This window comes from Gadus chalcogrammus, chromosome 9 (assembly GCF_026213295.1).
Source record: "Gadus chalcogrammus isolate NIFS_2021 chromosome 9, NIFS_Gcha_1.0, whole genome shotgun sequence".
Taxonomy (NCBI): domain Eukaryota; kingdom Metazoa; phylum Chordata; class Actinopteri; order Gadiformes; family Gadidae; genus Gadus; species Gadus chalcogrammus.
The window spans coordinates 18,645,147-18,657,874 of record NC_079420.1 but is presented as its reverse complement, the minus strand read 5'-3'; positions in this window follow the sequence as shown (position 1 = coordinate 18,657,874).

Sequence of the window (12,728 nt, the reverse complement as noted above, 5' to 3'; positions counted from 1 at the left end):
GAGAGAGAGAGAGAGAGAGAGAGAGAGAGAGAAGAGAGAGAGAGCGAGAGAGAGAGAGAGAGAGAGAGAGAGAGAGATAGAGAGAGAGAGAGAGAGAGAGAGAGAGAGAGAGAGAGAAATATAGAGAGATAAGAAAGGTAGAAAACAAGATTAAACATAATAAATCCTGCCTACTCAACATCATGACCTGGCATTGGGTTTATGGCAGTGTGGATGCATTGTTATTAGCCTCTAGCTAGCATATAAAAAGGCATTTAAACACTACACTGTATCCCCTGTACACATTGATGCAACCCTAGAGGCAATGTTATATCTGCCATAAATAAATGTTTCAAATTTAATATTTAGAAGGAAATTACACTACAACACAAGATTGCTACATTCATTTCAACAGAGATAATCACCCCAAAAGCACTCATGCTGGTTCCCCACCAGCGCGGTCCCGTGAGGCATTAGCCATAATATACGCGTCAAATATCGATGAATAACGCGCCAGACATGCGAACACAGTGATAACACCACAGAAATATACACAACATAACTGCCAAATTGCTTTGGATTCCTTCTCCCCCTCATTGAATGAGTTGATTAATGCACCTTTGTTTCCGAAAGAGATGAGCAATAAACCCGGGCTGCGGGCTTCTCTTACGTTAGTTGTAGTAGATTGGGCCGTTCGGATGAATAATGGCGGCAGAGGCGGGCGGGCAGCCAGAAAAAGGCGTATACGTTCAACAGAGTGGCCGGTTTCTTTACCCACGTTAAGTACCCCATGGTGGCAATGTATTTGTCCGTCGCCATCCGTTTGCCTTTGGTGTTCAACTACATATTAAGCACTCACCCGAAGACCTCACTTTATCACCTCCGCCGTTCGCTAGTTTGCAAGGTCGGCGTCACCAGTAAATAAAGCTAAGTACCTTGTGCAGCGGCTTGTGGATCAGAGTTTGTGGATCAGCAGGGCTTAAAACCACTTTGAAGATGGTATCAGAGAAAGCTTAAGTGCACTTGAAGTGCACTATGCTTTGGCTAATAAGAACAAAAATCAAGCACTTAAGTAATGCTAAACACATGAAGTCAGTGTCCCTATGTGATCTTGTAGGGGCAACGGAGCGTGTTTTTGGTGTTTTTTATAGCACTGTATTTGAAGGGTCAGTATAAGGACACCAGCAGCGAGACTGACAGTCTGAAGTAACTAGACAAGTTTGTGGCTGTAATATATAAACTAAATGTTAATCCCAACAGAATTAAACAAAAGACAAAGCCAACGAATACAAATATTTTGATATTTTGATCTAACATGTATCCACATAAATAGATAGTCACATAAGACAACAATACAAAACGCATCCTAAGATGGAGCTGAAATAGGATAACTTTATCTGGAATGTTAACCATGAAAAGACACACGGTTTAGCATATGTATTGACTTGTACGGATAAATCAGCAGAAGGCTGGTATTGCCCCGCTGGGTTTCTGTGAGGCACAACACACAAGGAAATGTATATGTTTGGGAAACATTCTCAGTGTGCGGTCCACCAAGGTCATCTGCCCTCTTCTTCAGAAGACCCAACGCGCAACCATTTGTGATTTCTCTAGTACCTCTTCCGGCAGGACCAAATAAGGCAATGCGCTGTGTTCTTTCTCTTTGAATAACATCAAAGAACATTGAATAACGTCATTGCCAACGCAGGCTATATGCACATCTGAGGTTTGTTGAAAACTGACAGTTCCCCGGCCCCGGGATTGGAGGGCGAATGCTCTAGCAAGCCGTTAAGCTTGGTCGGTGAAACATAGCTCTCCTAAAGCTCTGGGATCGAGGCTTAACATAGATGGCCGATGTTAACTGGATATTATGATCCATTCAGTCTCAGTCTTTTGCCTCATGACAGGTGGTCATCACCTGCAACAGATAACTAAGAGATAAGCGGCTCGCATCATTGAGTGCCTCACAGCTTGTGTTTTAATCCACAGGCCCTATTGCATTACAGGGGAAGTGCTGTGATATGAGCAGGTGGATGGCAAGTTGGATGGGAGTTCTTACATTGCGGCATCTCAAGTCCTGGAAGCCGCCGGGGAACGGATCAGAGCCCATGTGGCACTCCTGGGCTAAAGTTGCATGATTGATTGCGAATGGGACTTCTCTAGTGGTAACAAATACCTATAAACTAAGAGACCGTTGCTCATATGTGAAGCCATCCTGCGACTCAAACAAGCGAGTCTTGCCAGGGGGGGGATTAGTTATAAAAATCACACTTTCATTTGAATTCATCGTCTGCGGGTGACTTACGTTCAGCTGGGGATTTTTTTATTTTGACACATTTTTTCCTTAATCCGCTTTTGACAAGGCCACTCAGTAATGAGACCTACACATTATTGCTAGTTATGGAGTATCTGTTACAACGTATTGTCTCTGCAGGAATGAGTATACGTTTTGAATAAGCATATGCTTCAACTGGAGAATGGAACAGCTGTTAAAATCCTTGCTCAGGGAGAGAACCACTATATTGGAAAGCCAGCAACTTAGAAAGCCAGTCATTTTTCCACAAAGACGGATGCATAATAAACATTTTCCCCCCATAGAGAAAATCCTTCCGAACCAGAACTCCATATTTGGGCACGCATGGTTAAAGACATGTTCAACAAGACAAATACAAAAGAGCTTATTTCCCACTGTTTGAACAGCTTGTTCCACTTAGAAATGTTTTCGATGTATATTTATACGGACAGCTATTTGCATTATTTACTCTTCTTATTTCTTACTAAATGGGCATCTTTGCAAGTTGATGGCATGGTGGTTACATTAACATTAACTACACTTCAACAACTTCGATTTTCATTATCTCTTGTGTGTGCATGTATGTCTGTAGGTCTATCTGTATGTCTATATGTCTATATGTCTGTATGTATGTACGTCTGTTCGTCTGTACGTTTGTACGTCTGTACGAATTAGGCTTATAGGGGAGAATTGCCATATTCACACTGATTGACTTCAATGGCAGAAAAAGCCGGGGAGGGCACAGAATATACAGCCACATGCAGTCTGAGACCATGTTGCCTATTAACAATGAATAGACAACAGCATATGATATGGGTTTACATTAGACCCTGCTGCATAGGATCTCAGCTAGCTGTGCCCCTGTGCTACACTCATTCAGGAGCAAAGGTTGTTTTGGTGAGAATGAGATTTTGAAAGTTGACTTAAATAATAAATGCAGTACACAGAGTTATCAGATCAGATTCCATCAGTTCAGTCGGATTAGACTTCATGCACTATAGGCTCCTGTAAAATCCAATTCTGGTGTTGTCTTGGTGCTCTGGGGGGGCTGTTTGCCTAGGAGCTTGGCGCTTGGTAAAGACCGGGCTTACTGGCTGATGCAGGCAGCCAGCAGCACCTGTTTGGTGCAGAGGCAGCAGGCAGCCCCAGACTAAACTGTTAGCACTTCATCACTCAGCATCAATGGCAGATTAGGTGTGTGATGTCAGGCTGGAGTCGGGCAGCCATGATAGCCATGATGCGAGGGTAAGAGTCACAGCAGGACGTGCTCACAGCTCCATGGCCAGGACAGCTGCTCACAGATGTCCATAATGGAATCAGCAGGTCACCCACAAGAGGTAGTTAAACGGGCCCCTCCTATGACCCCTTCTGTAGGCCCATAACAATGTCAGATAAAGGCAACAAGAAAATGAATGCATTAAAAAAAGAAATACTAACCAGCGTTCACTTGTATGATTCTATTATATTGAACCTCGGCTTTCACTAAATTTGAAAATATTATTAATATCATGTTTACCTCTAAAGCTATCGTTATCATGATTCTATGTGTCCCTAGTGGATTAAAGTTAGAATTGGCTGGCCACTCTTTCAGTGAGGATGGGAGGCTGGGTCTAGTCAGCTACGGCTCAAATCTGGTCAGCAGTCGAGATCAAAGACGAGGCTGTGGGTAAGATCTAAGAGCTATCATTTGAGTGTCATTTGTTAGATGTAGGATTATGATTGTATAACAAAGTGCACCCTAAGGTAACAGCAATTTGGGCGGGAAGGGGGGGGGGGGGGATGCAAATGACAGAAGTTTGAACCAAAGCCTTTGTGGCTGAGAGGCGTAACAGCTGAGCGAGTGTGTCGTGTGGCTGGGGGGAGGGATGAAGGATGAGCGGGCAATCCAAATCATCCAGGCCTCCCTCGCTGGCTGACACTTCCACGAAGGTGCTCTGCGTCGCTCCATCGCCGTATATCTCCACGGTGACAGTGTGTCTATCAATCTCACTTGCGAGTGCAAGTGCAACCGCATTCACTACCCACACACACACAGACACCCACACACACACACACACACACACACACACACACACACACACACACACACACACACACACACACACACACACAAGCGGAGTGTTTCCCTTAATTATCTCCCGTGCGCCTGGAGTCACACACTGGGGTAGAACAGAACATTTTGCACGGTGGGTACCGGCACTGCTCTGTTGACCGAATCTCTCGATAGCTTAAAGCCGCACAAAGATCGCAGGCTTCTCATTTACATAGCATCGCACGTGCAGCCCCATCTGTTCATCATTTACAAAGAGCCTGGATATGCATGTTAAAGCATCAAGAAATAATCCATGCCCAACACTTTCAAAACCCACGTTCCAGTCTACTATACCGTGCACGGTACAATAAACGCTGTAATGCAGCCGCTACGCCCAGGGTTGAACCTTGGCGTTAGCGATTGCCCTGGGAGCCAATGAGTTGAACTCATCGTTTATCTTAGCTCAGAATTGTATTGCCGTAACACACCCGCGATATAGATATGATATTGATAGTGTTGCTGGGCCGAGACCCAGGCAGACGGACAGATTAGTCGGTCAGTGTCCAAAACAAATGTGATACTGAATGGATACATGCTGGATGGATGCAGAATGAAGCAGAAATCCAAAGCCTATCGCCGCAGGCCAGAACGAGGACTTCATTGAGTCTAACTCGACCGGGGAGGAAAGGATATTCAGGGATAACACATACAGGGGTAGCACAAGCAACACCAGACTATGACTGACATTGTTAAAAAATAAAGAAAGAAAGAGACAGAGAATGGAATAATTATCGAAAAAAAGAAAGTGGTACAAAAATAAAGAAACCAAAATAAGAAAGCAATGCAGGAATGCAGGAGTATAAGAAAGGGTGGAGGAAGTGATGAAAATAAATAACTAAATAAATAATGATGAAGTTTGTTTACGCCCCTAACAGCTGCTGGCGCTGTAAGGTCATGAGTCGGATCAGCCCACACGGGAGAAATATTTGACAGATTATACAGATTATACATGATAATGCTCATTTGCTCTCCATCCGAATCTGAATATCTTTACTCAGTAAAGTAATTGAATGTGACTGTCTCACACATAGTGCACACAAACAGATGGCGAAGCAGATGGTGTAAGAGCAAAACACAAAACAGAGGCAATAAAGAGTACTCCTTTAGAATGCATCCGTACAAAAGCAAATATTTTTGCCATGAGTATGGCTGATTCCATATGACACAGAGTCAGATGGTGGCCAGGTGGTCTCCTGACTCTGGATGGGTTCACGCTTTGAGCATGTCACGCTGCTGCTTTGAGGAGCCCTCCTAAATCCCTGAACACTATGCAAGGCAGAAGGATAGGGGCACTACATATGAGGACAATGAGAAAAGGTAATCTAAACCCGATATGATATGATATAATACCTTTATCCTTAAGTCAGAATACATCGAATAGTGTAATATGTTAGGCAATATAATACACATTAATTGTAGGATAGGCAATTACAATCAGTTAAGAATCAATATTAAGTCGATTTAGTTCTGAAATATATTTAGATAGTGTAGATAAAAGCGTTAATAGAATTCCACCTTGTGTTCTGTCTAGAAAACTCTACAAAAGTTACAGGAAAAACAAACACACCAAGTACGGGGTCTGCAATCCTTGCTCTCATAGAGACCCAGATCTACTTCTGTAAAAATAAAAAAACACCCACATACAGCCACACCCCACACACACACACAGCTTTTCAAGCAGGGCGACCACAAGCCAACAGCTGCTTGCACCACCACAGGCAAAGGGGCCCTACCTGCAGAGTGGAGAGCAGGACCTCCAGACCGCTGGAGCTGTTAGCCGCCGCCGCGTTCATGTTGGGACGACCCCGTGCTACGCAGGGAGCCAATCAGAAGGGCAGCCCCGACCAGTGGACCCGCCGCGGCAGAGGGGATGAGAGAACAGCCGGCAGAGGAAAAGAACAAAGTCGGCCGAGAGGAAAAACAAGCACAAACAAAGAAACGAGACTGAGAAACACGGAGGGAAGAGGCGAGAGGCGCATAGCAGACAGCTGGGACCGGTATAGCGTGCCCCTGTCTACTCTGTCTCTTCAGCGCAGGCTGACACGCCAGGCACAGCTAGCACACACAGAGAAGAGACAGAGAGACTCCCTCCGGCTTAACTCAACTAGGGATCCCAGGGAAAATTGACCCTTGATTGACGCGGGGCGGGTGTGGGTGTGTCTGTGTATGTGTGTGTGCTGTTGTTGTCGTGTGTGTGGTTGTGTGTGCGTGTGTGTGTGTATGCAAATAACGTGGGGCATGTGCACGTCACACTGCTCATCCATCCTTGTGGGTGGGTTTTCCCTACGAGTGTGTGTGTGTGTGTGTGTGTGTGTGTGGGTACGTGTCTATCTGTCTGTCTGACTTTTGCCTATGTATGACTGTCTAACTTAATTTTTGTGTCCCCAATCAGCAACCAGCACCCCCCCCCCTGCACCCCCCACATTGTGTGCATGTGCGGCACCATCTATTTGTGTGTATGCGCATATCACGGGTGGGTAACATTACCCCCTTGAAGGATAAAGTGCTCTAGAAACAAAAACACTTCTGCTGTGGTGTTGAGAAGGCGAGGGGGGGGGGGGGGGGGACACTATAAAAAAGTTGGTCACAAAATGAGCAGGCCGACCAAGGCACCATTGTAAAGCCAAGAATGAGAGAGAAAGAGAAAGGGAGAGAGAGAGAGAAAGAGAGACAGGGAGAGAGAGAGAGAAAGAGAGACAGGGAGAGAGAGAGAGAGAGAGAGAGAGAGAGAGAGAGAGAGAGAGAGAGAGACAGAGAGAGGGACAGATAGAGAGAGAGAGAGAGAGAGAGAGAGAGAGAGAGAGAGAGAGAGAGAGAGAGAGAGAGAGAGAGACAGAGAGACAGAGAGACAGAGAGACAGAGAGACAGAGAGACAGAGAGAGAGAGAGAGAGAGAGAGAGAGAGAGAGACTCAGAGACAGAGACAGAGACAGAGACAGAGAGAGAGAGAGAGACAGGGAGACAGAGAGAGAGAGAGCCAGAGAGAAGGAGAGACAGAGACAGAGAGACTCAGAGAGAGAGAGAGAGAGAGAGAGAGAGAGAGAGAGAGAGAGAGAGAGAGAGAGAGAGACAGGGAGACAGAGAGAGAGAGAGCCAGAGAGAAGGAGAGACAGAGACAGAGAGACTCAGAGAGAGAGAGAGAGAGAGAGAGAGAGAGAGAGAGAGAGAGAGAGAGAGAGAGAGAGAGAGAGAGGGGCACAGGCGCTTCTAGTGTGACCAACACTCCTGTTGCCGCGTGTGTTTCATGTTTTACAGCGACGAATTCCGGCAAATAAACACAGACACAGCTTATATTTCTGAACCACGCCCGGGCCAACGCTGCTGATTGTGATTGGTTTTGACAGCTATCACGCAGCTTTTGAGTAAGAGTCAGAGCGGCGGGGATGTTTTATGCCAAGTGTCTCCCGGTTTTATTTACACTTGCGTTGCAAGCGGCCTGCCATGATGCATGTGTGAATATGCAATTTCATTGAGACAGGGGTTTTGTGTTTGAGGCCCCTGCCAAACGGCATGTCGGTCTACTTCCAGCCCTCCATTAGTGATTAGATACTACAACATTTATAGTGCCGCGTGCGCAATCGCTGACGCACACAAACGCACACACAAACACAGATAAACACTATAATCCACATGCATACTCTTAATACAAAAAAATGAAAAACTACAAATAAAACATTGCAATTCATGTTTAATTGAATTGAGAAAAAAAAGTTGTTTGTCTCTTATTTCCTTTCTTTTGCAGTAAAATTTAACCTTCATATCGCAGAGTTTGTCCTCAACTGCTTTAAGGAAAGTCTGAGGCACTGATCACACAGTGACGCTGTCATACAGTTTGCCTGAACGTGGGTCTCGGCCTTCAGATGTTACTGTGGCGACAACAAGTATCAGAGAGTAACAACTATGGAGAGTTGAAAAGGTGAGAGAGAGAGAGAGAGAGAGAGAGAGAGAGAGAGAGAGAGAGAGAGAGAGAGAGAGAGAGAGAGAGAGAGAGAGAGAGAGAGAGAGAGAGAGAGAGAGAGAAAGAGCGAGAGAGAGAGGGAAAGAGAAAGAGAGAGGGAAAGAGAAAGAGAGAGAGAAAGAGAGAGAGAGAGAGAGAGAGAGAGAGAGAGAGATGGAAGGGGGGAGAAAGAAAGCAAGAAATAATGAAAGACCAATAGGAGCCCAGCGAGAGACAGGCAGGGAGCGGCAGCAAGGGAGGGAGGGAAGGAGACAGCTCGAGAGGCCTGGGGACACTAGAGACGTGTGAAGGAAATGAGCCTTTGTAAGTGTGCTCTACTCAAAGAGGTGTCGCTGTGTAGCATCACACACTAGAGGGACACGACGAGCGGGGAGCGAGAGGACGAGAGCGAGGGCAAGAGTAAGCCAGGAGGTGTTGAGGGAGACGTGAAAAAGAGGAGGGGAAACAGAGGAGAGAGACAGTGCAGGAGTGAATAGAGAGTACAGAGGGGTGAGGGGTTCAGATGAACTTGATGGCTCCCAGGAGTTTAGAGTTTCCCCTCAGTAGGAGGCTGGCACTGAGCTGTCTGTTTCCTACACGCCAGACACACACACACACACACACACACACACACACACACACACACACACACACACACACACACACACACACACACACACACACACACACACACACACACACACACACACACACACACACACACACACACACACCAAAGAGATTTACACAAATACCGCACAACAAAACCATACACAACACCGATAGCAAGCACTCACACACACAGACACAGACACCCACTGAAATGCATGCATGCATAGATATATACTGCTCATCTCATACATAAACAAACCAACAAACAAACAATACACACACAAGCAGTCTCATTACGGAGTCATTAGAAATGCGATGGGGATTTTTTTCTGTCATCACCACTAATGAGAAAAAGTTTTTCACTTTCACTTTTTCACACACACACATACACAAACACACACACACAAAATAGATCAGTGTTATGTAGACAATAGCAAAGGATATATATTTGTTACTCCAAAAATGTCAAACACAAAACATGCAAACAATGCGTGTTCATTATTTTGAAATAAGATATATTTGAACAGGTTACATTAACCACATTTGAGTGAAAATATTGAGAAGAGAACAAATAAACCATAATTAAACATAAAAATAAAAATAACCTCTGGCATTTATGTGTGTGCATGTGTGTGTGTGCATGTGTGATTATGCGTGTGTGTTCGTGCATGTGTGTGTTTGCATGCATGGCCGTGTGAGCGCATGTGCATGCGTTTGCGTGCGTGCGTGCCTGCGTGCGCGTCTATTCATCCGCATGCATGACATGTATTTTTATCCATGGCTGACAGCACGGCTACGAGAGCCAGCAAACAAGGTGAGGGAGGGCACTGTGGGGACGCCGGGGTAAGCTCCGGGACATCACGGCGGCCTGGAACACCACGTTAACCAACAGGGACCACTGCCCCGTTGCAGATAACATGCAGCGCCCATTTCGCCCCTCCTCCCTCCCTCCCATCACTACCCAGGCCTTCTCTATCCACTGACTCCAGTCATGCTATCCCTCATTCTGTTTCGTCTCCAACTCATTTGCATTGCCCTATGGACCTCTACGAGTAAATGGGGCATAATTAAAAGTATATGCTCTGTAATTGAATCTCACATCCAATCTCTACAGGGAAGGCTGAAGAGTGCCATCGTAGGCTACCAGCAGCCAGCAGAGGGCGACCTGTTTGGCTGAGCCCTGGCCTGATTTGAGACCCCCCCCCCCCCCCCACCCTCGTTGGTATCGAGTGGCAGGTGTCCCCTTGATCAAAACAACAGCCGACAAACCCCCCCCCACACACACACACACACACACACACACACACACACACAAACACACACGCACATACATGCGCAATCCAGAGTCAAACCTGCACTATGTAGGTGTTCCCATTAGCAGCCTCTAGTGGCTTGAGTTGTAGCTAGAGTTATGGGGGAGGTGGGGGGGGGGGGGGGGGGTAAATGGACCAGAACAAATGTCTGGATGGATGAGCTAGTGGAAGTATTAGTCATGAGAGATGTTTCATTTCAGATATTTTAAAAAAATGACATACCGGTATTTCAAAATATTTGACAAACTTCCATTGGTCCATAAAATGGAAAGCTTGTCTTTCTGTCCGTGATTCTTTCCATCTCCTGGCCTAGCATTGCCTTCACCAAATAGCAGCAGTCCCCGCCTTTCCACAAAGATATCCTCCCAGCTACATGCCAGTCCCAGCGCACAACACCGTGAATGCTGTTCACGTGAGCAGCTCTCCCTAAACCAGACTGCTGTCATGGGAGCTGAGGTTTTTCCCACTAATCCATTATTCCCTCTTCTATTACTCTGCCCTGGCTGTCTTTTTCTCTGTCTGCCTCACTATGGGATTAGGATGGAGGATATACGTAGATTAGCCGCTCGTAATCCTCACTGTCAGACGATGATCTCATAGCGAAACCTTTCCAGCATCCAGGAACTTTACAGAGAAGCTCTGCTCCTCGCAAGGTCACATGCACGCGGATCAGCCTGTTGCACACACACACACACACACACACACACACACACACACACACACACACACACACACACACACACACACACACACACACACACACACACACACACACACACACACACACCGCAAACAAACACACGCAAACACATACTATATCAGTCCCATCAGCGATATTTGCAATCATCCCAGGGTAACGTCACAAATACACATTTTTACTGGACGGGGGGATGCTGGGAGAACACACACACACACACACACACACACACACACACACACACACACACACACACACACACACACACACACACACACACACACACACACACACACACACACACACAATGCGGGGTCTTCCCTATGTGCTGCTTCAGCTGTCCTGTTAAGCATATCTCTTCAGATGCCTGACATCAGGACTTGGCCGCAGTTTAGACTCTACAGAAATCAACACAGACAACCCCCCCCCCCACCCACCCACCCCCAGGCCTACTCCCTGGTAAAGCCCTGCGGTATCTCTGTGTTTATTTAGGAAGCACATGTCACCGCATTCTGCGGCACGGCTTTAGCTGCCGGCCTGGCTGTGTATAATGTCAACAAAAAAATGCTTTGCATCTGAACAAATGTTCCGACCCATAAAAGCCGATCCATTTAGTCTGATGGCGTTTTGGGGTTCATCGTCTTGTGTATGCGTGTTTTTTTTTTCCGGGCAGTAGGGCTGCAGCAACAGCATCAGTGTCAGTGTCCGAAAGCACCTCTCCACCGCCCCCGTCATTCACAGAGCCCCCGCTGGTGACCCTGCAGCCCATCAATGTCATGTTTATCACAAGAAACTAAGTTATTGTATGGATGGCACTTCTCCTGGTGACATTGACAACTTTTTGAAGCCTTGCAATCACGTTGCTTGCCCCGCACCCCGTGTCTCTTGAGTATTAACACTGGTTGGCACGATGAAGCATGGCACCATGGTGGAACAGTGATAGGCTGGGTTTTTGGGGAGTTTTTTTTTTGGTGCTTTTTCTTTTGCTTTTCTCCCCCCTCGTCTGGTAGTAAGACAGCTCTCTGGGCAGTCAGTGCCTCCATGGCCTGTAAAACAGACTCTCCACCTTGGAGATAAATCAGACCTGAAACCTAAACTGGATGCCGGGTGGCCCCCAGCGACAAAATCTGCCCATTAATCATGAAGATACTGAGGCATAAAACAGATGAGAAAGTAAGGCGCCGCCTCCACCGCCACTTTTATATCTGCGCACGGAGTAAACCTAGAAGGTGTTCCAGGAATCAGCCGTTTGATTGAAGGAGCGAGCTGTGAAAGAGAGCGAGAGGGGTGGGAGAGAGAGAGAGCAAGAGACAGACGGAGCCAGCAAGGGAGAGAGCGGGGGAGAGAGAGAGAGAAGGAGGTGAGAGTGAGAAAAGGGGTGAGAGAGGTGACAGAGAGAAGAGCGCAAGAGGCAAAGAGTGAGTGTGAGATAAGAGAGAGAGAGCAAGCGAGCGAGAGGGAAGGCGAGCGAGACAGAGAGAGAAAGAGTGAGGTGAGAGAGGTCAGGGCGACAGAGAGGGAGTTTGGTGGCACACAGCATAAACCAAATGAGATGGAAAATAAGAGAAAATAAAAATGTATACATAATAGATATTGTCTGTTCTTTAGTTTACAGTTAGGGAATTTTTCCTTTTTGTCATACTATGATTGAAAGTAGCACTTAAGTTTGCTCCGATGCGACAAATACAACTTTTAGCATCACCATGATTAAACCGCCCCCCCCCCATAAGAGATCAGAACTTGCACAAACATTTTCTTACGGATACAATGTGAAAGGTGTTAAACAGTGCTTTTTGATGTTGGCTT